The sequence below is a fragment of the Oryzias latipes genome, chromosome 2 (assembly GCF_053564925.1).
Source record: "Oryzias latipes strain Hd-rR chromosome 2, Olatipes_Hd-rR_3.1".
NCBI classification, from domain to species: domain Eukaryota; kingdom Metazoa; phylum Chordata; class Actinopteri; order Beloniformes; family Adrianichthyidae; genus Oryzias; species Oryzias latipes.
The window spans coordinates 19230286-19257498 of NC_136238.1; the positions used below are offsets into that span (position 1 = coordinate 19230286).

Consider the following 27213-nt stretch of genomic DNA (forward strand, 5'->3'; position numbering starts at 1 on the left):
GCTACCACACCTGTGCAGAATGAGGAACTGTTTTACTCCGATCATCTTTTGATCAGTTGTTAAAGCGTTCCCAGTGGCCTTTTAATTATGATTTAGCCAAAATTTAAAAACCTGTTTTTTTTCTAAGACAGAAGTTTCTGCAGAGTTCATTAGGGATTCGCCTCCGAGTTGCAGGTGGGACTGATGGTGGAGAGCAACCCCGCCCCCTATTCCCCTCCCCGTTGCCGAGAGCTCTGTTCAAGTGGAGCAGGGAGCTTCAGCATAATTCAAAAGGTCTTCAACAATTAATTGAAACCATCGATTAAGGAATTACGCTCAGAGATGATCACTTCGGTTTGTTAGGAGCTCATCCAGTTTTATTAAGCTTCATTTCAGGTGAGACAAAAAATAAAACGACACTTGATTTAAATAAACCCTTTATTTAAGTCCATTGCATCACCCCTTTGTGTCAGTAACATTCAGTCAGAGCAAGATAAAAATCTAATCAGACATCAGGGTAACAAACTGAGGACATACAAAAGTTGTGAATTTGGGTTTTTATGTAGTTAATCATCAGGAAATTGATCCTTTTCCATTTTGATGTTGGGTTGAGGTGGAAATATATTGCAACACCATCCAATATACAACAACCAAAGGCTTCAAAGATCCATTTAACCTTTAAATGAGTGCTGAATCGAAGTGCAGGTTTTTGTTTTACTTCAACAAGACTTAATCATAAATCTAATAATAGATAATAATCCGCATAAATAAAACATTTAGATATATAAATAAAAATGCCCTTGTGGATTTGATGCAGCAGTGAGATCTCCTTTTGAAGCAGATGCTTAAAAACTAATACTAATAGTAATAGCAGTTGGGCGCTCTAAATGAGTGGTCCCTTATCTTTTCTAGGCCACTGAACAGTTTGATGTCAGACGATATATTTGTTTGTTTTGGTTTGTACAAGGCTGACGTGGATGTCTGATTATTTTTTTAGATTCCAGTTCCTCTTAACTTTCTAGGTTAAAGTTTATTTTCATCCTCTGTAAAATATCTGTAGCTGCTTTAAACTTTAATTGTCCTTCAGATTCGGTGTAGGATCCATTAAAATGTGATATAGATTTTCTCATAACTGTCAAAGTGGAAGCTAGAAAAAAATCAGACGCCAACTTCAGCTTCATCTGACTTTTTAAGTTCTGATGGAAAAAAAAAGAAAAATGGTGACTAAAACTGGTATATTTCTAGATATAATGATAAAAGCGAATCCGCCATTTGATCAACTTTATTAGCAAAATCCTTGTAACAATAGACAGCTGGTTGCTGAATATTATGCAATATATTATGGTACGTGAGAAGAACTACTAAATACAGTTTTGGAGTAAAGAATCTTGGTTTTTGTCTGTTAAATACAGATGTCTTTTATTGTGAAATCAAAGGCTCTTCTTCTGTTTTCTCATTGGTGCGTTTCTGCAAAAAGAAACTTTCTCACGTTTGTTTTTTGTCAACTTTGTCAGCTTGGGGAATAATGTAAAGAAGCCTCACTGTATGAGCTGCTTGTAACTTTAGAAATTACTAAAAGGGCTGTACCAGAGGACCTATGGTTTGTTAGACATGTAGAAACTATTGTGTTGTGGATTATTATCATTGGTTTAGATTTCAAATTGCTGCATTTTTGTGTCTTTTAAGTTCTGCGAAAAGAAACTTTCCAGGCAAGTTTGTCTTATTTTTAACGTAACTAGCTTAGGGATTTCAACATAGCGGCCGGCACAGCTGTTTTAAGAAAGTAACAGATTTTTCACACATTGCGTCATAAATGAGTCAGATTTCGTGGGGAGAAGTAGTTTTCTAAAATAAAAGTTGTTTTGAAATCAGATTGTAAATATAACGGAAAAAAAATGATGTGGTGCATTTTTTTTTCTCTGCACCCGAGTACCGATCGCGTGCCTCCTCGACTGCCCGATGGATCCAAGCCCACTAAGGCAGCGTTGTTTTCCTTTGGCACGCACTTCTCGAGCGCTGCCCACGCCAGCCGTGCTTTGATGCGTATTTCATTCTTTTGCATGAAATACGATAGTCACTGCTCTCCGTTTTTGTAATAAAAAACCTCATCTGTTAATACTAAAATATCTCCTCACAAAGATTTGTGTACTCTTAGTGTGTAGTTTTTGAAATTATCAGTACATAAACAATGTTCTACACTAATAGTTTATAATACTGTTTATTAAAGTATATCTATCTATCTATCTATCTATCTATCTATCTATCTATCTATCTATCTATCTACAGTAACATGAGGAGCGAGCTAGAAAAGTATGGCATTCAGATGCCATCTTTCAGTAAAATTGTAAAATTAGTCAAATGAATAGGAAGGTGTGTCCAAACTTTTGGTCTGTACTGTATATATTTCAACATCTATATATCTATCTATATCTATATATACATATGTATACATACATATGTAGATCTTTAAGAGATTGTCCCATTGTTGTCTCAAAAGTATCTCACATGCCAAAAAAGTGTGGACACCCCTGCTCTTAGCCATCTACTGTTCTGAACTACTACTGGTCTTCAGATGGTCCAGAATGAGGTTTGCTGGTCATCCTTCATCTTCTCTCTTTCTGTTTAGTTGTGTTGGGATCAATGGACTAATGTGGAGCAAGAACACAGCTGAAAGAATAGTGATAAACTCATTCATTCAACATTTGGCTCCTAGTGTGGTCTTAGTGTTGATCTTATTCAGTCTTGGCTGCTTCTCAGAATAAATAACCATGTTCTCCATGTCCAGCTGATCACACCACAAGTGAAAATATACAGATTTCAATATCGTGTTTCTTCTCTACAAAATGTGTTCATTTGTGAGCTGTAGTGCAGCACGTCACCAATACTGAGGTCAGATTTTGGACAGGAAACAGAGAAAAACACTATTTGGGTATTGGAATGATGGCTCCTTTTATGCTAACTTGGAAATTAATGATGTTTATTTTAATTGATTAGAGGAGGAATAATCTCAAAAGGAATCTTGGGACCTGTTTCAGATCGAAACAGATTGAGAATTAGATTGAGTTTAACGTTAAACTGGACAAATAGACAGCCAGGACCCAAGCCTGAATTCAAACCCGAACCCTGGATAAAGAGGTTCGGTGAAAGTGTTGTTAAAGGTGTGGAGGTGGATCAGTGTGTCAGAGGAGACTTCAAAGAAGGACAGAATCCCGGCAGGATAGTCAACATACACTGCTACTTTGTTAGAGGAAGAAGATGAGGACGAGGACGGGACAGAAACTTTTTCGTTACGGTGCCAAACGGAGTAACCATCATCATCGGAGCAAAACAAACTCCAGGACTGATCGTTGAATCCGAACCAGCGGTCGTCGCTGTCCCCTTTCCTTTTGATCCCTCGGTAACTCACTGCAACGTCCACCCTCCCACTCCACTCCACCTCCCAGTAACAGCGGCCGCTCAGAACATCTTTACAGAGCAGCTGAAACAGATCAAATCTGTCGTTGTGGTCGGGATACGGCTGCAGCACATCCACACGGGTCATCCTGTTGCTGTTGTCGGACAGCTCGATCTTCCTGCTCACTGTGTTTGTGTCAATGGAGAGTCGGCAGGAATCTGATGAAGAGAACAAACACGATCCAGCTGCAGTTGTTTGACACTTTGATAAGAACTCAGTTTAAAAATGCGTCACTGTAAGCTGCTTTGTTGTCATTGTGTTAAGATTACACTTCGCTTACACTTCTTTAGACCTGGCGTCAGCCATTGTTCTCCAGCAGGATCCACTCTGAAAGAAGAAGATGGATCAGAACAGCTTGGTCTCTCTCAGCATATAGTCACTTTGCATGGCTTTCATTCTCAGATTGTTCTTGACTAAAAATGTCTCTGAAAATGTGCTAAAACCAGCAACAACATACCTGAGAGTGTCCAGTTTAGGAGTAAGGAGTACCACCCCTTCTGTTCCTGGATGGTTGTAGCTCAGGTCCAACTCTCGTAGATGAGAGGAGTTGGAGTTTAGAGCTGACTCCAAAAATCCACAGCCTTGTTCTGTGATCAGACATCCTGACAGACTGAAGACAAAAAAACAATGTATAAAATTCTTGGACAATAGTTTAAGTTGGACCCCTTAAATTCAGAAGCTGTCACTGGTAATAAGGAAAAACTCAATATTTGACCTACGGAAACTCTTGTAGCAACTCTGTAGCAGAGAAAAGCGGAAAAGCTGTCAGAACAAAGCGGCTTTTCTCAGTCTCAACATCAGTTGGTTTATATTGACTGTGTAACCTCTTTACATAAGTAAAGTATTACATATTGGCACAAACCGCCTTTTCCCTTAATTAAAATACAATGGGTTACGTTAATTGCATAAACACTTTACGTTAGTAAAGTATTGCATATTGTGACAAAGCAGATTTTTCAGTGTTAAAATCAGTTGGTTTACATTATTTGTGTAAACACTTAACCTAACGTAAAGTATTGCATATCAGCAAAAAACCTGCTCTTCTCATTGTCAAATTCAGTTGGTTTTGTTAATTGCGTAAACACTTGTTAGGATCCTGGTCTCCTCCCACACCTACCGGGGAATTATCTTTGCATCTGCTACCCATCAACTCATCAGCCTGCAGCCTTTATCTGGATTCCTCACCCTTTAGCCGACGTCAGTCCGTCTGCTTCCTGCGGTAGAATAACTGAGTCATGCTAAGTTCTCAAGTCAAGCCTTATGCCAAGTTCTATGCCAAGTGCCACGACTTTACCTGCTAGCTGACCCAGTCTATGTTTTGCCCCTTAAGGAATAACTACCAGCTTAATCTCCATCACTCATCCAACAGGACACCAATCCAAGGCTCTACTCTACACTCTTCACAGCTTCCACCAGACCAGCAGCTCATCCTTTCCGTCATTCATCCAAGTCCCGACTCTTTCAAGACAGAACCCTCCTCTATTACTGGGACTTAATAAAAACAATTATTAATCCACTTTCAGTTTCTGTCCTGCTTCTGGGTCCAGCCCCATTCAACACAACAACTTTACTTTAGTTAAGTATTGCGTTAAGTCACCAAGCCCCTTTCGCTGTGTCAAAATCAGTTAGTTTATGTTTAACTGCATAAACACCTTACTTTAGTAAAGTATTGCATATCGGCACAAAGTGGCTTTTCTCCACATCAAAATCAGTTGGTTACTATTAACTGCGTATACACTTTACACTAAGCAACAAATCTCTACAGCAATTTGTAGAGGCTTTGGCTTTCAGCACCAAAAACATTATCAACAACAAATAAAATTGTTTTCTCACACCTTCAAATATGCACAAGTTTCACTTTAGAACTGACCTGAGAGTTTCCAAAGTACAGTTGGGGTTCTCCAGTCCAAAACAAAGATGCTTCAGTCCCAAGTCGCCCAAATCGTTGTTACTCAGGTCCAGCTCTCTTAGACTGCAGGACTGAGAGCTAAGCATATCGGCCAAAGCTTCACAGCTTCTCTCTGAAAGTTTACAGTTACTCAATCTGTAAAAGAAGAACAAGGACAGACTTTTTATTCTTGTGTCAGATACCATAAAAGCAGTGTCTTTATTAGATAGGTTTAATTTTTTAATTTTCTTACAGAGCTTTGTTGGAGGCTTTGACTACTGGAAGGAGCTTTAGGAGAACCTCCTCTGAACCAGAGTATTTCTTCAGGTCAAACACATCCAGATCTTTTTCTGATAGTAAAATGACAACTAGAGCAGACCACTGAAGAGAGGACATTGTGTTTATGGAGAGACGGCCTGAGTTAAGGAAACGCTGAATCTCCTCTGTCAGAGAATTATCATTGAGCTCATTCAGGCAGTGGAACAGGTTGATGTTTTTCTCCACAGATGCATTCTCACTGATCTTCATCTTTATGTACTGGATCGTTTCCTCATCTGTCTCTATGTTGTTTCCTGTTGGGACGAGTAGTCCTTGTAGGAGGGTCTGATTGGTTAGTTTGGAAAGACCCAAGAGGAAGCGCAGAAAAAGGTCCAGATGCCCATTTGGACTCTTTAAAGCCGCGTTCACACAGGTCTGGTAGAACTCTATGTCTGCAGATTTGAGGTCTGGTGAGGATGCCTGAGATAAGGTTTGGTCCTCTGCCAAGAGGTTGACTCCAGAGTTGATGAAGGTCATGTGGACATGAAGAGCAGCAAGGAATTCTTGAATGCTCAGATGGATGAAGCAGAACACCCTGTCCTGGTACAGCCCTTTCTCCTCAATAAAGATCTGAGTCAGCACTCCTGAGTACACTGAGGCCTCTGTCACATTGATACCACACTCTGTCAGGTCAGATTCGTAGAAGATCAGGTTTCCTTTCTGCAGCTGCTCAAAAGCCAGTTTCGCCAGAGCCTCCATCATCTTCCTGCTCTCTGGACTCCAGTGAGGATCCGTCTCAGTTCCTCCATCATACTTGACCTTCTTGACTTTGGCCTGAACCACCAAAAAGTGGATGTACATCTCAGTCAAAGTCTTAGGCAGCTCTCCTCCCTCTCTGCTCTTCAGCAGATCCTCCAGAACTGTAGCAGTGATCCAGCAGAAGACTGGGATGTGGCACATGATGTGGACGCTTCGAGATGTCTTGATGTGTGAGATGATGGTGCTAGCTTGCTTTCTGTCTTTGAATCTCTTCCTGAAGTACACTTCTTTCTGAGGATCAGCAAATCCCCTGACCTCTGTCACCATATCAATACAGTCAGCAGGGATCTGATTGGCTGCTGCAGGTCGTGTGGTTATCCAGAGGTAAGCAGAATGAAGAAGTCTCCCCCTGATGAGGTTTGTCAGCAGATTACCCACTGAGCTAGATTGTGTAACATCTGTAACTATCTCACTGTTTCTAAAGTCCAGAGGAAGTCGACACTCATCCAGACCATCAAAGATGAAGATGACCTGGAACTCTTCAAAGCTGAAGATTCCTTTGGTTTCAGGAAAGAAGTGATGAACAAGTTTCACCAAGCTGAACTTTCTATCCTTCACCCCATTCAGCTCTCTGAAAGTGAATGGAAATATGAAGTGGATGTTCTGGTTGGCTTTGTCTTCAGCCCAGTCCAGAGTGAACTTCTGTGTTAAGACGGTTTTCCCGATGCCAGCCACTCCCTTAGTCATCACGGTTCTGATTGGTTCTTGTCTCCCAGAAAGCGGTCGGAAGATTTCTTCTTGTTTGATGGTTTTTTTCAGCTCTGTCTGCTTTTCTGGATGCTGCTTCAATCTGTCTGACTTCATGTTCATTATTGATTTCTCCAGTCGTCCCTTCTACGATGAAGAGCTCTGTGTAGATCTCATTCAGAAGGGTTGGGTTTCCTGCTTTAGCAATTCCCTCAAACAAACACTGGAACTTCTTTTTTTGGCTGGTTCTTAGTTTAAGCTGGCATATGGTGGGGAAATCTTTAGAAAAGGGCAAACAATAAATCATTATGAATTAGTTTTTTGGCAAACATCATTAAAAATTTGAATGCAGTATCTACAGTTTCTATAGTATCTACATCGATACAAATTTGAATAATGCTAGGTTCACATCGCCCTCGGCAACACACATTCAAGTGACCATTTCCAATGAAAAGTCTAAGTAAACACGCGTTAATGCCTGTTTCGGGCTTTTGCGTTTAAAACTCACGTTCATACATCGCTACACAAGATTGTAGACGCGTTTAAAAAGTTAAACAAGTTAAACTTTGACCAATCAGGGACTTGGATTTGGTAGTGTCGTATGGGTACCGTTCTTTTCACGGAAGTGCCCACTGTCTGAAAATTGATCACGAAGGAGAAATTCATAATTGCAGTTTGAGCCCGGCTGGAGTTTTATGATACTATATCGGAATATATTGAAATAGAGCTGAGAAACAAAAACCTGGAGCAAGATTTTTTACCGCTTTGACATTTTGCACTAAGCTTCTTCCAACTGTAAGTACATGCGCTAGTATCAGGTAGCAACAGTCCAGTGTGAACAACAGATGCTAAAAGAGCGCTCAAGAAGGCGCTGAACACAGGTTCTTGAACGCCTATCACATGCATGGTGTGTAGGTAACATTACAGTTTCTTTGTTGTATGAAGTCTTTATAGAAAAACTCTTACTGCTTTGCAGACGGTCAGCCATTTCCTGTTCATTTATTCCTTTTAGGAAGAGAATTGTCATGTCTAGAAACATTTCTCTCAGTATCTTGGCTTGCTCTTCATCGTCTACCCCTAATACATCCTTATCCTCCTTTGCTCTCTGCATGCGTTCCAAAGAATCTCTACTCAGAAGTTTCTTAAACTTCGTCAGTTCTTTCTTCACGAAAGTGACAATGTTGTTCTCCAGAGCCTGCAACAGAATATTGTATGAATGAGCCTCAAGTCAAGAAGCCTAATAATGCATCTATCTAGCATGGAGATGAGTGTGAACAGAACAGAAGGACAAACAGTTGTGGATGTACATACCTGAAATATGGAGTCCATCTGGGTTTGATGGTGAAGGGTAGATTGATCACAGGTACCTTTTATGAAGTGCTGGTCCATCCTGAGAAGAAATGTGAAAAAACTAATTTTGACATTTTTTGTGGCTGTGTGAACCAAGAAACCTATCTACTGTCCTAATAACCAACCTGCCAACCATGGATGACAGAGCTGGCCAAGCCTGGCCCTCAAGAGCCTCAACCCTGCCTGTTTTCCATCTCTCCCAGGACTGCTTGATGCTGACTACCTAAATCAGGTGTGTTCAGTCAATCAGGATGTGGAATCAGTCAGCTAATCAGCAAGTTGGTCAGGAGAAGTTGAAACCAGGCAGGGTTGTGGCTCTTGTGGACCTGGGTTGGCCAGGCCTGATATATAAAAAGACATGCTTGAAAAGTACCATGCTTTTTAAAGAAAAGCAAAAATCCAATTCCAATAACAACTCAGCTTCTTTTCTAACCTGAATATCCTTAAAGTCCCACTCTAATCATATTTTGATCTATTATAAAAGTGTTCCCAGTTGTCTTTTAATTATGATAATGCCGTTTATAGGTTGTGTCCTAATTCCTTCACTACTTGCCATTTAGTGCGTTCGCCAATTTGCAGTGCTGTCCGAATTAAATAATCGAGTGCCCTAGATATTTTCCAGAAGTATGCGAAAAAACAGTGTGCATCGATGCTCATTAGATCACCGAATATAGACCACAATCCATTGCGTCAAAACAATTTCTGCCAAAAAACTGTATTTAAATGTATGTTTTAATAAACACCAACCTTTTTTATCTTCAGAAGACAGTGGACTCATAAATAATCATCGCAAAACACTCATATTAATTACATTTTAATTTGTGAAATTGTTGATGTCATATACGCCGTTTAAAAATAAAAAAGTAGTGATCATGGTGTCCGATTGCTTTTAAAATTCAGGGCACTACATAGTGCTGCACGATATCGTTTTTTGGTAGTTAAGGCTTAGGTTGGTTATTTGGACATAACCCATAGTCTAAATCAAATTATCTGTGTTGTTTTCTAAGACGTATTTTTTGCAGAGCGGCAAGAGCTCATTTGAAATGTAGTTGTCCCTCCCACAACTCAGAGGTGCAACCCTGCCCCCACTCCCCAACCCCCATCTGTTTACGTGCTCTCCCGCTAGCTTACGGCCCCTCACACTGCCAAACTAACCTTACTGGTGCAACATAAATGGCAAGCAACATTGGAGCTATCCAGACGTACAGTTTTGAGCCAGATTGCAGCTCAGACGAGCAAAACATATGGACCTAGTCGTCTACAAGTGGATGCATCGGGATGGGGCGGAGCTTGTGTCCCACCAGCTGTAGGTTCTACATCACAACTACAAGCTTTTTCCATCACATTTTTTTGTCAGCTCCATTTCAAATAAAACAATGGAAACACAATTTTAACCTTAATTTCTTTATATATGGTCTCCATCATCAGAAAACTGCCCCAACATGTCAAAACACTAAAAACACAATCGTACTGGGTCTTTAAAACTAAAAAAGCTTGTTTACCATAATTCAACAATTTCAGCAATAAGCATGGCACAATTCGCAATTGAGTTTAAAGCACCTCCATAAAAATTTTAATGCACACAGCAAATTTTCTAGCGTTAAAAAGTCATTGGCAAATACTTGCGTTGCATCAACCAATCAGAAACTCAGGTTGGTAACGATGTGTTGATGTGATAAGTCAGTGGAGTCCAAAGCCAACATGGATGAAACCTCAACAATGCCATTTGTGCTCACCCTTTAGTGTCTTTATATTTGTATTGAGTAGGGGTGAAGCAATTAATCAATTAATCCGTTTTTGCAAAATCGAATTGAATCAACCTATACCATTAAAAAGTTGTTTCAAAATCGAATCAAAATGACAAAATACCATTTGGATTGAGACATGGATGGTTTATTTTACTATAACATAAAAACGACCAAGTGCATGACAGTAAACAACACAAATGATGCAGCAACCATCATTTCAGCCCAATGTCTGGAAATACTTAAATAATAAATACTTTTGCAAGACATGTGACCACTCAGTGGGGTAGAATGTTCTAAAGATTTTACCTTGGGATTATTATGATGTGGAAAAACAACAGTAAGCTGAACTTCAGGAAATTAAAATGTGAAAGGATTTACCATTCAGTACTTGTTTGCTTGTACACATATTTAATTTATATTTGATTATCCTGTATGTAAAACATGGAATCTGGAAAACTTCACCTGCACTGTTCAGTACCCAGATATTTATCTCTGAGTCACACTGGTTGCAGTTTTGGCTAAAGATGTCCTGGATCCATTTTAGGTCAGTAAATCAGATCGAATCAAATGGTTCAAAATAAACCAAAATAGAAAGTCAATCGACTTGGCAATCACAAATATCGAATCAAATCATTGTATAAATGAATCGATACATCCAGAGTATCGAATCAAGAATAAAAAGGTCATGTCCTTTCATCTTTTTTATTTTCTCCTCTTGCAGACTATTGCAGGACAGCAAGTTGTCGAACTGGGCTACAGAGAGAAGGAAGTACCACTAAAAGTGTCCGTCATGTCTGCAGTGGATGGTGAAGCTCACCGTACTGGGAGAGTCTCTGAACGATTCCATCCCAGACATGGAGATGTGCTTACTTGCCTTAAGAGCTGCCTGTAAAACTCTTCAAAATAAACAAACCCAAGCTACTCTGTCAACACCATCCACATCTTCCATAATGTAGTAATGGAGCCGGTAAATGCTGCAGGACCTAGCAGAGGTGAATTCGATGCTTGAATCGCATTTAATGTGTGAGCCCAGCTTAAATGTCCTCTGCCGTCCAGAAGCCCCAGACACCTGAGTGACATTTCCTACCTGTGCTTATGTAAAACACACTTTGGAATAAAAAATAAGCTCACTTATACTTGACAGATGTAAAACATTTACATGCACTCACCCTTCTGCTTCCATTTGACCTGATTTAAAATCATTAATGGGATCCTTTGACCTGTCACTCTTGAAGGAAATACAGCTGGGTCCAGATGTAGAGTGAATTCTGCGTTTCCCATAGTTTCTGTTGGAAAAATAATATTAATGTATCTTGTAATACATTCTTACTTTTTAAATAATTCTAAATGGAAGTAAAATTTGAATGTATATATAGAAATCTCAAAGCATTTCTAAAGTGATCTCTAGTAGTAATTTTAGCCTTCGATGAAAGATTTGATTTAATGAAAGCTGTTCAGAGATCCGCTTACATGAAAAACTCGTTATACTAACCAAATAATTAGTCACAACTGCCCTTAAGGGTGAATACGGGCTGTCTGCGGGTAAAAAATCATCAAACTTGTATGGGAAAGGGAGGTGGCCGTCATGGAATATCAATAAGAGCCCATAGAGCGAAAATCTCCATTTTTTATCCCCAAGCATGCTGCGAGTCAGAGGTTGTAGCAAACACTTATACAACATCCAAGGGTAAAGTAGGGGGCAAGTAGGTGAGATGCAGGTGCATTGTACACATTTTTCTTTTTTAACCCCCCCAAATCCTGCTGAAATGCGCGTAGTCTGACCGTCAGCAATGAGGAGATTAGACAACCGAAAGGTAGATTGTGTGGGCATCCTACGGCTGTCTTATTGTTTCGTATACACCTGCACACCCCATGCATGTGGCATTTGCGCAGCCAGTAGGGAGCCAGTGCACACGCCTTACTGATGGCAAGAGTGTGGCATTAAGGCGCCGTACGACAGCATCATCCATACGTCATAAGTGCCTTACAAATACTTCATGATACACTTACCACACGCACGATGGTACGTGCATGTGGTAAGTGTATCATGCACACGACAATGGTACATTCCATTTTTAATTACGCCCCTTCAGGTGGCTGTACAAGCCTCAAGGGAGCAGCAAGACACATCTGCAGCCCCTTTAAGATGCGGATGATCCTCTCTATGACCCCTTTGGACAACCCAAAAACCTGCACCCATGGTATGGCAACATGTAACTGAAGGCTGATTTACACTGGTCCGTCTGTGGTGCATTGCAGTTGCGTTGACACAAATAAAGTAGAGCCCTGAATAATCATTCCAAATGTTCGTATCGCCTCCGTCATGTCTGCGTCTCACATCTGTATCTCTGCACCACAAGCTTTACGAAGGATTTCTATTTCCAGTCTAAAGACGCGTCAATGTCACGTCAAAAAGCTGGAGAACCAGAAACAGGTCCAGGTTATAAAATAAAAGTTTGCATTGTACTTTCATGATAAAACCTGATAATATTTTAAGGTGTTTAGTCCGTTTTAAGTCCAGCGGAGTTTGTTTCCATTCAATAATCCAGAACAAATTTTTAGTCTGAATGCACCCAAGCAGATCCGTGGTTCGGGACCTAGAACTGCTCTTAGACCCATCTTTGGAGGTGGTATCAGTTCAATTCCAATCGGACTGAGCTTCAGCTTTTCTCTGAGGTTCCTCAGTCTGAATACAATCCTGAGCCGAAACAGCCACCGAAGCCGACGTGGACAGAGTAGGAATGAAGGAACCTATGAGCCACAGACAACTATAAAGCAACGATTGTCGTGTTATCAAGCAAAAAAAACAGTTGAAGCTGAAAACGCTTCTCACGTGCTTTTCTGTGTCTCGTTACGTGGCGTTGCTGTGATATCATCCTAAAAGCTACCTTGTAGTTTCTTAACAGAATTATCTTAAAACAATGGCATGACCACAACGATGTGACACATCACTCGTGATCTGATGAATGCAGACTCATTAAAACAACTTTTAACGTGACACACATCACTTCTCACTAGTTTCCCGACAATCAAGTTTAATTTTGGAAGTACAGAAACATAACATCATTTCATGACACAAAACCTGCATTTTACAAGGACCCAGTAAAGAAGGAGAGTCAGTCTGCTTATGTTTTGGATGTGCAGAGACTCGACACAGGGGTGGCAGGACAAACCCCTCCTCTGGGTGCCAGGGGGGACAGACCTGAGATGCAGTGGAGACCATGTAAACTAACTGACGGTCATGAGACGCACTCCAACGCAACGGAGACGCACCCGTGTAAATCCATGGTAAGCCTTAATTTGATGCTCAAACAATTTATAAAAGTAGCTCACCTTTCTGCAGCAACACAATCCGATTTCAGATTAATAATCACATCCTTTGACATGGCACTCTTCAAAGAAACACAGCTGGGTTCAGATCCGTATGCAGGTTCTGTTTCGGGACCAGGTGCACGTCTTTTCCTGCGAACATTGAAGGGGTTGTTGAAGCGAGTGAGTTCTGACACAAAGCAGAGTTAGAGGTTAGAGGTCTCACCTCTGAGCTCTGGTCTGACCCCTATCAACCTCACACAGTGGGCTTTCTGAGTGGGAGGCTTCATCTTCTCCGTTTACTCCCTGATCCATGCAGCTAATGTTTGAGCTTCACCTGCAGAGGAAACATGAGTCATCTATGAGCACTTCGGTTCTTGAACCTTCACAATACAATGTAGTCAGACCACACTTTCCAGAGACGTAGGAAATACCTAGATTAATAACAATCTTTTTCTTTATACATCAAATACCCACTTGCAACCAAACTGAAAGAAACACGTTAAAATAGTATCTAAAGTTTACCTTGTAGGGGATTTTTTGCACATAAGATTCAAGTTTCTATATAAAGGCCATGTCACATAGCCACTACGAACATTTTGCACATGTTGCACGGATGAAAATTGGTCATACGTGAATATACGTGGAAACAAGCTGTTGGAGGTTATGTGGCTCATCCGAAGCCAACCACTACCATATATTCTGGGTTTGTCCTGTACTCACACCCTTTTGGCAAGAAATCCATAAATGTTTTGGAGACGACATTTCAAGAAACCTTTCCCTTTAATGCCTTGGCTCTATACTTGGGAACAGTAACACAACACATGCGGTCTGCAGCAGACCAATATTTAATGAGAATATTGCTGGTGGGAGGAAAGAAGGCCTTGACAAGAAAGTGGTTACAACCAGATGCTCCAACAGTAGATGATTGGTATAAAACAATACATGACATTGATGTTATGGATAGACTGACTTTTGCAATAAAGATGCAAACAGATAAAGGTTTGAGATGGTGGACAAAATGGGTCAAATATATTGGACTTCACAGACCAGACCTACTTTAATTTCAACAATAAAATACTTCTCTATTACAAGATAACAGATAACGTGGGTTTATTTTATTGATTCGTCTTTTTTTGGGTAGGAGTGTACGGAAGCTCTGAGCTGCCACTGCGAAAAATATTTTTTGGAACAGCTTCTCGTAATAACGAGAAAGTATCTCGTTATAACGTGATACGTTTCTCGTAATAACGAGAAACGTATCTCGTTATTACGAGAAACCTATCACGTTATAACGACATACTTTCTCGTAATAACGACATAGTTGTTTACAGTAAAACGTCATCTTCTCGCGGGACATTTCATTCTCGTCTTGATGACCTGTGGGAAAAGATGGAGAATCAGCGGGAGCCTCTTTATTCCTTTTAAGGGATAGAAATGTGTCAGAGGACAGAATTTCCACCATGAGGAATGACAAAGTAAGTTATACTTATGAAAAACATAGTTTACGTGAGTTTCATATCGATTTAATTTATTTTTTTGTTACTGAATGAGCCTGCCGTGTACTGCGTAGACCTGAGACCAAGACCTCGTTAACTTAAGTATTGTAGTAGCTGCAAGGAAGCTCCTTAGGCGGGCGGTTGTCAAACAGCTCTTTATTAATGTTTCTGTATCTCAGAACGGTTACAGCACGAACCAACAGGCACAGCGAGCTTCTTCTAACTCCAGCGACAACGTTCACCGAACGCACACGCACACACACCCACAGGTAGACCCCGCCCCCTCTCTCCCACCAGTCATCAGCCCACCGCTGATTGACACACACTGTGGTCTAGCATCTTGCAGAAAGAGGGGGGCGCCGGCCACCTGCAGCTCTGTCCAAACTCTGGGTCGTCACAGTATGTAATGTTTTAGAGTTGCAGGGTATAACTCTCTTCAGTATGAACGTGCTGTGTTAACGTCTTTTATTAACATAACTGGTAGCAATCGCTTTTAACAGAAGGCTTCGTGCTTCGTTCATATCCCATAATGCATTATTCTTATTGTCAATACATCTTTACCGTAACGGAGATGCATTCGAGTGCAGTAGGATAAACGTGTATCAAAATATTACAAAGTACACCTCGATTAATGCTGTTATCCTAAGCTAATCATAGCGTATACTTTTATCCTGCAGAAATGACGAGTTGAGCATGATTATTTACAATTTATTAGGTGTCAACATCAAGCAGTTAATGTAGAACTTTATGTGATAGCATTCATGAGCAAGTGAGTGAAAACTATTTTATTATTGGCTTCATCATGACATAAGAAGCCATGCCAACTAGTTATGTTTGATATTATGTGTAAAAACCACAACTGGAGCAAAAGCGCGTCCTGGTGGTGTGATGTAAAGCCCTGCGCGGGACTATTTTCTTCATCCCGCTCCCGCCCGCGTCCGCTGAATTTCTGACCAATCCCGCCCGCTCCCGCAACGTATGCGTTACACTCCCGCCCACACCCGCAATATTTATGTCCACTCCCGCCCGCACCCGCAAAACTCATAGAATTTAGTCCCGCACAGTAATAGAGATGCATTGATTTTGTATCGTCTCCCGTCCCGCAGGAAAAAAAACACGTATTTGTATTGATATTATTAAAGAGATTCATGTCCCTCCTCCAGCCTCATCTTTTCATGCATTCCTCTTTTGTGTAATTTATTAGGTGTCAACATCAAGCAGTTAATGTAGAACTTTATGTTGATAGTTTTCACTCACTTGCTCATGAATGCTATTTTATTATTGGCTTCATCATGACATAAGAAGCCATGCCAACTAGTTATGTTTGATATTATGTGTAAAAACCACAACTGGAGCAAAAGCGCGTCCTGGTGGTGTGATGCACGTATACGTGCGCTTTTTTGACGCGCTGGAGAGGAACAGGATGATGGCTGTATCAATAATCCGTCAAAAGATGCAGAGAAAACAAGGTTCTATTTTACGTTTTGGAATGCATACTTATTTGAATTAATATTTAAACTCTTAAAATTCACAGTGCCTATTTTCAAGCAACTTTAAATTTTGAAGACTTGAACTTCTGACATTTCTTTCAAAAACAAAGGCAAACTTTGTGTGAAGCTTAACGTGTAGAAAAGTTCAGTAAAATCACTTATTTAAACTGTTATTTAAAAAGAAAAAAACATAGCACCAATAATTTTGTTGTTTTTACAGATCGACATCTCTGAGGCTGGACGAAGAAACACTACCTGAAGATTTTGAGAGGATTAAGAAAACCTACTGACTGACTTCCTTCATGGATGCAGATAGAGGACATTTGCATTCTCTAATTAAAGTGTACTTTTCAATGGGGTTAAACCATAGAGAAATACTGCTTTCACTCAGCGCTGTTGATAGAATAATAATCAGCCTTCGGACTCTTCGAAGAATCTTGTCAACACTGAGACTTCACAGAAGAAAAAACCAAAGTGACGTTCTTGACATTGCATTATTTCTTATTGGACAACTGCAGACTTATGGTCAATTTAATGGATACAAACTGCAACATCTTAGATGTATACAGGAGGGATTTGTTGTCACCCAGAACACAGTGAGACAGTTAATCAAAATTCTGGATCCCAGAGGTGTTGAGTTGAGACAACGTAATCGTCTCCGTCGTCGACTGTATTGTAATCCTGGACCAAACTTTATTTGGCATGTGGACTCTTATGATAAACTGAAACCATATGGAATTTGTCTGAATGGGGCTGTGGATGGGTTTTCCAGAATGGTTATCTGGCTTCATGCATACTCTACAAACAGTAATCCTAAAATTATTGCTGGATATTTCATTTCAGAAGTTGAGAAAAGAGGTGGTACTGCAGCCAGAGTCCGTACAGACATGGGGACAGAGAACGGTACAATGGAAGACATTCAAAGAATTTTACGCCTTGATAATGATGACAGCTTTGCCAGAAATTGCTTCATTTTAGGATCCAGCACCCACAATCAGCGAATAGAGAGCTGGTGGGCTTTCTTAAGGAAACACCATGCACAGTACTGGATTAACGTTTTTCAAAAACTGAAGGATTCAGATGATTTCACTGGGGACTTCTTGGACAAGCAGCTGATTCTTTTCACCTGTTTGAAGATCATTGAGGTGTGTACATGTATTTGAGAGAGAAAATAATATATGATAAGGATATGCTTTTAAATAAGGAATATGTAATGTATAAACATGTTTTTTTTTGCTTCCCTTTCAGGAAGAGCTTCAAAATGTTGTTCATTTATGGAACACTCACATCATTCGTCAGAGCAGAAATGCGATTGCTCCAAGTGGCCGACCATGCATGATGTATACCCTCCCGCAGCTTTTTGGTGGACAAGATTATTTGAAGCAAGTTTCCGAGCAAGCAGTGGCAACTTGCAAAGCACATTGTCTTCAGAGGGGACCAGACACATGTGATGAAACCGTCTTCTCACTATCCTGCCTCCTGATGGCAGAAAACTGTCTTCATGCACCGACCACACCAAATGAAGCAATTGAAGTGTATCTATTTTTAAGAGCTTCCATACGTTCAAACCTGTCAGACGTGTAACACTGGTTCAAATCAACAGTTTCCTGCTTTCTTTACAATCAACTTCTGCGTACTCATAATTGGTGTCATATTGTCCTTTCATGCACCTTCATATATTTTGTTTACAGAACTTGAAACTTTTTGCTGTTGTGTATGACTGAAAAAATGCTATGACATAAGAGTAGTGGAATGTTAGTAAGATATGGATCTAGGTTTACTCAGTTTTCTCATAAATGTGTAAGATATTTAGATATGTAAATTGTACATAATATACATTTAAGTGTACATGTTGGAGAACAATTTAGAAAATGTCATTAAAAATGTTAAATCTATAATACAGTACACAACCTATTCAAATTTGGTCCAATTTATAAACCACACCCCACCTCAGTAAATACATAAAATATACTTTTCATTATGTCTAACACAACAACTATCCTTAAAGTTCTCTGTACCTGGTGACTGAGGTCAGTTTTAAACTGACAACTAATCTGGAAATGCAGCTATGATAAAAAGTTGAAAAATCAAGGACTCATTATGTTGAATGTGTAATGTTTTAATCATCACAAAATAAACAATTTGGGTGATCAAACCAACAATTTTGTTCTTTTCCTCATAACATTCAGAAATGTTGCTACATGTGCTTTGACATGGTAAACAAAATGTTCATTTAACAAGTGCTCTAAAATGTCCTATTGGGAGGAGGTTCTCTCCATCAAAGTGCAAAACTGTAGAGCAGATATGTTTTAAATCTGAAAAACCAAATCTCTAAAGTGAACATGAGAAACTTCACATACATTAAAAACGAGTACAAAAATAAATACTTTTGTTGTGAACCAGGACATCATTGTGCTTAATGCACATCAAACCAGAAAGGAATATAACATATAATACTGCCCTGTAAAAAGAAAAAAAGATATGTAGATGCATTCTTCAAGCTTAACCTGCTTAACTTGGAAATCTTTTTATGAACAGTGTTAATGTTACCTCAAATGCTCGTCTTTCACAGTATTCTTTTAACCAGTCTTCCTTCTCAATAAGTGATTCTTTTCCATTGGCATCAATAACAAAAACTGTTGAATATGAATTTTACAGTGGTACATCGCATTTGTAAATTCTCCTGATATTGTCTCTATTCTTACTTCAAATAAAAAAAACTTCTTTTGGAATATGTTACATAGTAATAACCAAAACGTTACCAAAACACTTTAGATTTATTTGTGCACATTTCTGTTATTTCTGTGAAACATTTCAACATTAAAAAAAAGATTTCAACAGGCACCTTATTTTTAATATTACGCAATGTTCATAACATAGCAGCTGTTGCTGCTCAGTATATTGTCGAGCTCCACACGCAGCTCTGGGAAGGACAAGTATGTCCAAGGTAGCTCCAGAACTGGACCACATGTATGTGCTACTAGCCGCCGTGCTACTCCATCTAAGGGTGTGAAGAGAACTTCGATTTTAGTAACACAAAGCACATCTGAGCCAGTTGTAAATCGCAGAAACCTTCTGAGACCTGCCTGATCCAGTCCTCTGATGTACTGCTGTAAGTACCTCAGACTCTGGCTCTCAGCTTGTGTAGTAGGATTAGCATCTAATAATTTCAGAACCTTTCTTGCTGTAGGTTTCATGTTTTCATACATTTCTTGAATTTTTAGTTGGCTCTTGAAGACATGTGCAAATGTTGTTCTTGCAACTTCTGACATTTTATCAAGAGCATATTTTGGCTGTTGAATGATCAGCTTATGTGCAACATTTAAAAGCACAGCTTTCAAGTTTTCTCTTGTTGGGATAAATTTAGCACCCACACGATCTAATAAATCAAGCAGTTCCTCATGCTCTTCACCAAGAAGATCTTCCAGCAAAGCCTTGTTCACAAGATCTCTCTCTTCTGGACTGATGTAAAAGAGGAGTGACTCAAATAGCAAGTCAGGTGACACCAAGTGCTCACCAAAAACCAGCGCCACTGTGAAAGCTGGTGCAAGGCGGCTTGGGAAATAGCCATGGTCTAGGAACCCCTTTACAAGGATCCGTCCAACAGATTTCCATTCTTCCTCCTGCCACTTTGGGGAAAGTAATGGAACTCTCATGTCTTGCCCTTCAGCAGCACTGTCTAAAAACTCTGTCCAGAAAGCAGAATAGACATCTCTAGAAACTCCATCTGCATCTGCTCCTATTTCATCGATAAAACTAAATTTTAAAGGACAGGTGAGCAAGCTGGGATCTTTGAACTGTGTTATCAGTTCATCCATAAGCATTGTCCTATGAAGTTTAATGTTAACATTAATCGTGTCATATCCGGACAGCTCAGTATTACTGTGTGCTTCATTATCTGATGAAGTCATACTAGGTATGTGGGACACAGAGGTAGATGCAGGCTGCTCAGTAACACTGGATGTAGATGGCACATCACTGGTTGTGATATTGCTTTGACTTGCCAGCTCAAGGGCAGAAGAAGGAATAAGAAGAACTGCCGAGTCTCCTTCATAACTTGACAAAATAGACACAGCAGATGGTGGGAGCATAAGAGCAGGTTCAGGCTCTTCAGTGGAGGTAGCTATCGTTGGTGCAGAGTTGTTTGAGACAAACTGGTTCACAGAACTTAAGTTCAGGGTGGCTGAAGTAAGATTAAGACTCACAGATTCCCCTTCATCACTTGATGAAATGGGCAGAGTGTCTTCCAGTTGCCATGCCAGAGGTTCACCAGTGTGAGGACCTATCACGACCTCTGAGAAGTTAGATGAATATGAGGAGCTGTTTTCATCCTCTGGCTCATCGTGGTCCATGCGGTCATCTGGAATACTGATTTCTGGGATTCTTGATTCCTTCCGTTCTCTTGTGCAAAGATAAAATCTTAACGTTCCCATTTTTAGCAGGGAATAAAGTTCTCCTACTGTGGTGTTTTCATCTAATACTGCATCCTCTTGGTAATCTAAAATATCAAAAGTAAAATCCTCCAGTTGTCCCTTTTTAGATCTTCCATTTGGAAAAAATAGTTCCTTTGCAATGCTTAAAATGTCAGCCTTTTTTGCTTCCTTTGGCAAATCTATTCTCCTTGTTCCACCTCCATTTTTCTTGCGTAGCTGCTTTCCTTCGTGTATCCATCCTAACTCAACCTTTCTGGTCTTTCTCACAGCCAGCTTGTTGTTCTTCAAATATGCCCTTGGATGTGTTTGAGTTGTATCATGTTCTCCATGGTCAGGGCCTTCTGGTTGTGTGTCAAATCCCATCTTTCTTTTTAGTTTTTGAAGCAATGACTGGCGTTGTGCATCTCTCTCACCTTTCTTTTTATATTCAGAGCAAAACCTTCGTGTGGCAATCCTGTCACCGTAGATTGGAACGTAGGTGGCCAAGCTGTCATCATCCATGCTTCCAATAACTGATATGTCAATCTACAGAAAAAATTTATTATTAGTTATTCATGGTAAAAGTCTTCTTTCTCTTTCGGCTTTTCCCATCAGGGGTCGCCACAGCGAATCATCCTTTTCCACCTCACTCTATCATGGACATCTTCTACCCTAACATTAGCCAACTTCATGTCCTCTGTTAAGACATCCATGTATCTCCTCTTTGGCCGTCCTCTTGCCCTCCTGCCAGGCAGCTCCATCTCCAACATCCTTCTACCAATATATCCACTATCCCTCCTCTGAACATGTCCAAACCATCTCAGTCTGGCTTCTCTGACTTTGTCGCTAACACAGGCAACATGAGCCGTCCCTCTGATGTACTCGTTCCTTATCCTGTCTAACCTGGTCACTCCTAAGGAGAACCTCAACATCTTCATCTCCGCTACCTCCATCTCAGCCTCTTGTCTCTGTCTCACTGCTACCGTCTCTAACCCATAGAGCAGAGCTGGTCTCACCACTGTCTTGTACACCTTTCCTTTGAGTCTTGCTGGCACTCTTCTGTCACACAACACTCCTGACACTTTCCTCCAACCTGCCTGCACTCGCCTCTTCACCTCTTTTCCACACTCCCCATCACACTGAACTGTTGACCCCAAGTACTTAAACTCCTGCACCTTCTTTACCTCAGCCCCCTGTAACCTAACGCTTCTACCTTGATCCCTCTCGTTCAGACACATGTATTCTGTCTTACTACGACTGACCTTCATGCCTCTTCTTTCCAGAGCAAAACTCCACCTCTCTAGCTGTTCCTCCACCTGCTCTCTACTCTCACTGCAAATTACAATGTCATCCGCAAACATCATTGTCCAGGGAGATTCCTGTCTTACCTCATCTGTCAGCCTGTCCATCAGCATAGCAAACAAAAAAGGACTCAAAGCTGATCCTTGGTGTAGTCCCACCTCCACCTTGAACTCCTCTGTCTGACCTACAGCACATCTCACCACCGTCATACTTCTCTCATACATGTCCTGAACTACTCTGACATACTTCTCTGCCACTCCAGACGACCTCATACAGTACCACAGCTCCTCCCTCGGCACCCTGTCATACGCCTTCTCTAAATCTACGAACACACAATGCAGCTCCTTCTGACCATCTCTGTACTTTTCCATCAACATTCTCAAAGCAAAAATGGCATCAGTGGTGCTCTTACGGGGCATGAAACCATACTGCTGCTCACAGATCTCCACCTTCTTCCTAAGCCTGGCTTCCACTACTCTTTCCCACAGCTTCATTGTGTGGCTCATCAACTTTATTCCTCTATAGTTGCTGCAGTTCTGCGTGTCACACTTGTTCTTAAAGATCGGAACCAGAACGCTTCTCCTCCATTCCTCAGGCATCTTCTCACTCTCTAGAATCCTATTGAACAACCTTGTTAGAAATTCCACTGCTGCCTCTCCTAAGCACTTCCATACCTCCACAGGAACGTCATCAGGACCAACGGCCTTTCCGCTCTTCATCCTTTTCAGAGCCTTCCTAACCTCATCCTTTCCAATCTCTGCTACTTCCTGCTCCACAACAACCACATCTTCCTCCCTTCTTTCCCTGTCATTTTCCACGTTCATCAGCTCCTCAAAATACTCCTTACCATCATGGTAAAAGTAATTGTTTTAAACTGGACTAAACAGTGGTTTACTGTACCTTAAAAAACAGTAGGATTGTATACGCAACATATTCATCAAGAAGCATCAAGACAGTTTGTGACTATCTGGAGCTACACTACGTGCATCACACTAGAGGGCTGCATTGGGATTGGGTCCCGCCGGGTCCCGCGGGACCCAACCCAAATCTCGCGGGATTGGGCGGTTTGAATTGTGCTGCGGGCGGCAGAAAAAAAAACCGCGGGATCAGTGCTGCCATGAATATCTCATGAATATATATTAGCGGACTACGTTAGGCTGAGCAGCTGTTAGAGTCTAATGTACTGAAGCTCCGTGAAGGCACCAGGTAGAGACGCCCAATGGCCTCTGTCATCTAACCTGTTGTTGGGGGTGCGCCCCGCCCCGGCTCTTACTAAGAGCGCGCTTCAGGCCGTCTGTCTGCGCGCGCACACACGCACACTTTTAACTGAACGGGATTTGTGAAAATATATTTAATATTTAAGTTGCAAATTACACAAAAGAGGAATGCATGAAAAGATGAGGCTGGAGGAGGGACATGAATCTCTTTAATAATATCAATACAAATACGTGTTTTTTTTCCTGCGGGACGGGAGACGATACAAAATCAATGCATCTCTATTACTGTGCGGGACTAAATTCTATGAGTTTTGCGGGTGCGGGCGGGAGTGGACATAAATATTGCGGGTGTGGGCGGGAGTGTAACGCATACGTTGCGGGAGCGGGCGGGATTGGTCAGAAATTCAGCGGACGCGGGCGGGAGCGGGATGAAGAAAATAGTCCCGCGCAGGGCTTTACATCACACCACCAGGACGCGCTTTTGCTCCAGTTGTGGTTTTTACACATAATATCAAACATAACTAGTTGGCATGGCTTCTTATGTCATGATGAAGCCAATAATAAAATAGTTTTCACTCACTTGCTCATGAATGCTATCACATAAAGTTCTACATTAACTGCTTGATGTTGACACCTAATAAATTGTAAATAATCATGCTCAACTCGTCATTTCTGCAGGATAAAAGTATACGCTATGATTAGCTTAGGATAACAGCATTAATCGAGGTGTACTTTGTAATATTTTGATACACGTTTATCCTACTGCACTCGAATGCATCTCCGTTACGGTAAAGATGTATTGACAATAAGAATAATGCATTATGGGATATGAACGAAGCACGAAGCCTTCTGTTAAAAGCGATTGCTACCAGTTATGTTAATAAAAGACGTTAACACAGCACGTTCATACTGAAGAGAGTTATACCCTGCAACTCTAAAACATTACATACTGTGACGACCCAGAGTTTGGACAGAGCTGCAGGTGGCCGGCGCCCCCCTCTTTCTGCAAGATGCTAGACCACAGTGTGTGTCAATCAGCGGTGGGCTGATGACTGGTGGGAGAGAGGGGGCGGGGTCTACCTGTGGGTGTGTGTGCGTGTGCGTTCGGTGAACGTTGTCGCTGGAGTTAGAAGAAGCTCGCTGTGCCTGTTGGTTCGTGCTGTAACCGTTCTGAGATACAGAAACATTAATAAAGAGCTGTTTGACAACCGCCCGCCTAAGGAGCTTCCTTGCAGCTACTACAATACTTAAGTTAACGAGGTCTTGGTCTCAGGTCTACGCAGTACACGGCAGGCTCATTCAGTAACAAAAAAATAAATTAAATCGATATGAAACTCACGTAAACTATGTTTTTCATAAGTATAACTTACTTTGTCATTCCTCATGGTGGAAATTCTGTCCTCTGACACATTTCTATCCCTTAAAAAGGAATAAAGAGGCTCCCGCTGATTCTCCATCTTTTCCCACAGGTCATCAAGACGAGAATGAAATGTCCCGCGAGAAGATGACGTTTTACTGTAAACAACTATGTCGTTATTACGAGAAAGTATGTCGTTATAACGTGATAGGTTTCTCGTAATAACGAGATAAGTTTCTCGTTATTACGAGAAACGTATCACGTTATAACGAGATACTTTCTCGTTATTACGAGAAGCTGTTCCAAAAAATATTTTTCGCAGTGGCAGCTCAGAGCTTCCGTAGGAGTGTGATTGACAGCTGTTCTGTTTTCTTTTGTTCATATAAAAAAGAGGGGAAGAGTACAAAATGATCAAAAACACGCATTCTGATTTACTGACTGAAAATATACATGATGTTAAATAATGTGTAACTTCGAAACAATGTAACAATGATGTAAAAGTTGATATTCCCTGTCAAAAAATATAAATAAATAAAAAAAGGAATATACGTGGAAATACATGAATCGTGCAACAATATTTCGCTGTTTATATGCAAATCATTAGTCATTTGTGCGTCAATTATTACAATAACGTGATAAAAGTCCGTTGGACATACGTGGAAAGAGTCGTAGAAAACCACAAATTAGGGTATGCATCTCCCAAATTTCATATCAACTACGTTAAATAAACATAAACTTCATGACTCTCAGCCGACCAAAAAACGACAATGTGCAAAATAGAAGTAGTGGCTGTGATATGGCCTTAATGCTTGTACTTTTTGCTCAAGTGAAATAGAAACTTCTTTTATTGCACAAAAAAGTCTTCTGGTCTGATATTCTCAATTGGGAATCAGTTCAAGTTTTAATGTTCCTTCTATTCCTAACTGATGTTGTCTACTTTATGGACAATTTGGACTCATAAGTTTCTGAAGTGATCAACCTTGTCTTTTTTTTGCAAATACTTCATTCATACAGAAATGGAAAAACATGTCCATTGTTTACCATCTTTAAGAAATACTTTTTGGATTATTCTAGGTCACTATAACATATTTTAAACATGCACAAGGGAATGACAAAAATGTATCAAAGTGTTGCAAAATTATTGTTATATTAACTTGTTTCGTGCCTTGCCTCCGCCATTTTTGTCTTTTTTCCCCCACTTTGTTTTACCATGACTTGGTTTGTTCAAGAATCAGCAAATACATGAGCATTCATTAGCTTAGTTTCCAAAATAAGTCGAGATTGGGGGTGACAAGAAAGAAATACAATTAGTGTCAAGTCCTGGTTCAAAATCCCAACTAGGACCTGGGAGTTTGAATGTTTGCATGTGGGGGTTTTCTCCGGCTTCCTCCCACAGTCAAAACACATGCTTCCAAGGTTAGTTGTCTTTTTACTGCTTCGCACAGGTGGTATGGAAGAGATTGTTACGCCAGATGCCGTTTTTGACACAACCCTGTATTTTATCCAGGCTGGGGACGGGCACAGGGGGACCCAGATATGGCCCACGCTGGATGACGATTACTGCAGCCCATGGGAATCTAACCCCATTTTACATGTTCCAGTCCTGCACTTAACCACTTCAGTTATCCAGCCAGTATGCTTTCTAGATGACATGTTGACTCTAAATGACCCCTTAGGTGTGGTTTTGTGGGCCTGCGGACGCGCAATCCCCCTTGACCTTCACTCAGCTGGATAGGCTCCAACAACCAAAACCGGTTCAGAAAATGGATAAGTTCGTGTAATTTTTGAGCCAACTCTGGCTAAACTGTCACACCGGTTTCAATATACATTTTAAAAACTATTTTAGGAATTATGTGCGCATAATACGTGCCTGCTGTAATTGTCTGAGTCCGGAATTCCAAAGACAAACAGCGACTCCTTCGTTAATTAAAAACGGTAAAATGTTCACTTCAGGCCAATTTCGTTTGGTATCATTCTACCTTAAAAACAAACAAAAAAAAAAAAAACACAAGCAAGGGAGCTGTAATTACCTTTACGGAGCTTTTACGGTCGGCAAACCGTGAAGTTGAAATCGAAAGTAAATGGCGGAGGGGAAATCTCAGAGAGGCATTCGGAGCAACTCGGAAATCCCAGACACATTCTTCAAAAAATAAAATAGTAATAGGGAAAATAATAATAATAATAATAATAATAATAATAATAATAATAATAATAATAATAATTGCTTTTTTTTTTTTTTTTAGAAATATGCGCTTAAAGAATGCATTTAGGATTTTCGAGTTGCTTCAAATGCCTCCCTGGGATTCATAATTAAAAACCAATGAGTTATATCGCTAGAGGAGTATGGAGTCCTATACTGTTCATAATTAAATAAATAAATATTTAATTAAATAAATAAATATGACCTCATGCAAATACACAATCAATCAATAAATCTCTTATAA

General features: G+C 40.5%; 1 pseudogene across 1 annotated transcript; it reads right to left on the reverse strand.

Annotated features, from left to right (window-relative positions):
* Window positions 1-399: 399 nt before the first annotated feature.
* Window positions 400-26886, reverse strand: LOC101164461 (NLR family CARD domain-containing protein 3-like; annotated as a pseudogene). The gene is made up of 11 exons (XR_013649133.1): window positions 26800-26886; window positions 13719-13829; window positions 13517-13645; window positions 11353-11469; window positions 8397-8475; window positions 8052-8280; window positions 5575-7364; window positions 5304-5477; window positions 3891-4043; window positions 3714-3760; window positions 400-3591 (listed from the first exon to the last, which is right to left on the reverse strand). The product of XR_013649133.1 is annotated as an NLR family CARD domain-containing protein 3-like (transcript).
* Between the last annotated feature and the right edge of the window lie 327 nt (window positions 26887-27213).